We start from the raw sequence: 2,691 nt of genomic DNA on the forward strand, positions 1-2,691 counted from the left end.
GGAAGAATTCATGAAGAATTGGTATAACTCTCCTGTAAATATTTGGTAGAATTCACCCAGTAAAATCAGCACCGATTTTTTAAAAACCTTTCTGTTATAAATTTTTTAATGGTTACCAGTAACAAATGAATTAGGTACATCTCACACCATGCCTTCTAAAAGGTCACAATCAGCATTCCGGTCTTATATTTTACTATTTCAAACTAGCAGCCCACCGAGCGCTAATAATTAGGCAACTAGTCTGCAGGCTCTCCCACTTTTGCCTTGACCTACCCTTCTCTCGTATGTGTGTATCTCGCCAGTCAGACTACTCTCCTCCTTAAGACATCTCAAGTCTACTTAGACCTTGAAACCTTTTCTTGACTCTCCCGTTCAATTAGTTTAGGTTTTCTTGCAATTTTCTAACCAATTTCCCCTAATAGCCATTTAAAAAATTTCTATTGATCTCCACAGTACAGGACTTATTGAAAAGTCTTCCTAATAGGCTTCCGTAATTAATTTTAAAAGGTATCTTAATGGGAAAAGGCCCATTCCAGTTAAATTGAGACCTGTTAGTTACTTTGGTAGTGACATGTAACTATCAAACGCCATATGGAATCTGCTGTGAACAGTATTTCTCTGTGAGCTCTTTTTTCAATGTCAGAATAATTAAAAAGAATTTTTTGCTTGAGGAACTCATTATGAATGACTTCTCTGTGTTTCACCATATTTCTGAGGAAAATTTGTCTTAAAAAATTGATTCAGTACTGGGGGGAGGTTCTGCATGCCTTTTTGCTGACTTTCCGTGCCTCAAAATAATGATCTTCACAGTAGGGAACGCCAAAGAATCTAATGGCAGAGTTACAATAGTAAAAGGCATTTCTTCTTCCAATATCTAAAATGAAGTTTTTCAATATTTTCAAGTTGAGGTATAATTATTTGAAAAACTGTAGTGCCTTAGTAAATATAGTATTTGATGTATAGTATTGCTTTTCGAGTCCATGTGAAGATTGCATTTTCTTAATATCGTTTTGAAATGTTTATGAGGGAAAAAGAGTTCTGTAGAACATGCTTAGAACCCTTTCTGTTTTGCCATATTTTGAGGGCACTGCATGAGTGAGTTAAAATTTGTGAGTGCTGCACTAACATTGCTAATGTCCATGCTTCCTAAATTTCATTAAGATAAAAATTTTATTTTAGTGAGGAATGAGTTAAGAAGGAAACTCTTGAAGATAAACAAACACATAGATCTACACTATCAGGTAAGTGATGCGACTATAGCCATACCTACAGCTGACCTCAGCAATATTGCCGATTTTATCTCAGCATCAGCCAGGGAGGCATGTTGGTCTTGCCCATACTATTATCATCAATAAAAAAATAGTAAGAGCTACATTCATTTATTGTCACTTACTGTGTTCCAGGCATGACGCCAGGCACTTATATTATCACCTAACTCACAACAAACCAGCAAGGAAGCTATTTATATTGGGATTAGGTTCAATTATGAGTAACAGAAACCTAAAATAACAGTGTCTTAAGCCAGGGAGAATTTTATTTCTCCTATGTAAAAATCCAGAGGTAGGCAGTCTCGGGCCGGTTTCGCAGTTCCGTTTCACAAAGTCCTCCGGGACCCGAGCTCTTTCTTCCTTACAGCTGGCCACTAGCTGCAAGGCCAACAGAGAGGAGAGGGATGAAGAAAAAGGGGGCACAGGAAATGTACCAGCTTCCTTGGGAAGATTTCTACTACCTGATATTTGCCTTATAGCTCATTGCCCAGAATTTATTCACGTAAATGCACCTAGGTGGACGGCCATGTGCCCAGCTAAATATCTGGGGATCCGTGGAGGAAGAAACATAAAATATTGGGAGATAACTAGATGCCTTCTCTGCCACAATAATATCGACTCAATTTTATAGATAAGGGATATGCACCTTAGAACTAGTAATTAACTTACCCAAAGCCAACCCAGATCTGCCTATCTTAAAGGTCTATGCTTTGGGGCAAAGAGGGCGAGGTTGTAGAAACTTCTTTCAGAAGCCTGGTAATACTGCTTTAAGCATTGTCTGTTCGTTATTGCCATGTAACAGACGATGTCAAACTTAAACGATAAGCATTTATTTAGCACAGGAGTTTAAAGATCGACTGAGCATTTCTGCTAATCTGAGTCAATCTCTGCTGACCTTTACTTGGAGGTCGGCAAGGGGCTGATCTAGAATTGCCTTGGCTGTGACACTGCTCCACACAGCCTTTCATCCTCCAGCGGGCTAGCCTGGGATTGTTCTTGTGGCATAGCAGAAGTTTAAGAACAGAAACATGCGAGGCTTCTTGAAGCCTAGGCTTATGATTGGCTCAATGTCATTTCCACTGCATTTTATTAGTCAAAGTCAATACCAAGCCCAGCCCAGGTTCAAGGGGGTGGGGAAATAGACGCCATCTCTTGATGAACTGCAGAATTACACTGCAAAGAGCATGAGCACAGAGACCACTAACTGGGGTTATCAATGCAATAATCTATCGTCATGCTAATAATAGTTGTTGATTAGAATTGAGAATAATAAAGATAATTTTCAACAACAACATAAAACAAATATACTGCCTTAACTTAGCATGTAGTCTTCTTCTTAGAGGAACTCATGCTCGACAATAGGTTTACTCAGTCGTAGACTCTCCCACAAAGTAAAACGTAGAAAAGAATCCTTGGATCTTGG

This window comes from Pteropus vampyrus, unplaced genomic scaffold (genome assembly GCF_000151845.1).
Source record: "Pteropus vampyrus isolate Shadow unplaced genomic scaffold, Pvam_2.0 Scaffold127, whole genome shotgun sequence".
NCBI lineage: Eukaryota > Metazoa > Chordata > Mammalia > Chiroptera > Pteropodidae > Pteropus > Pteropus vampyrus.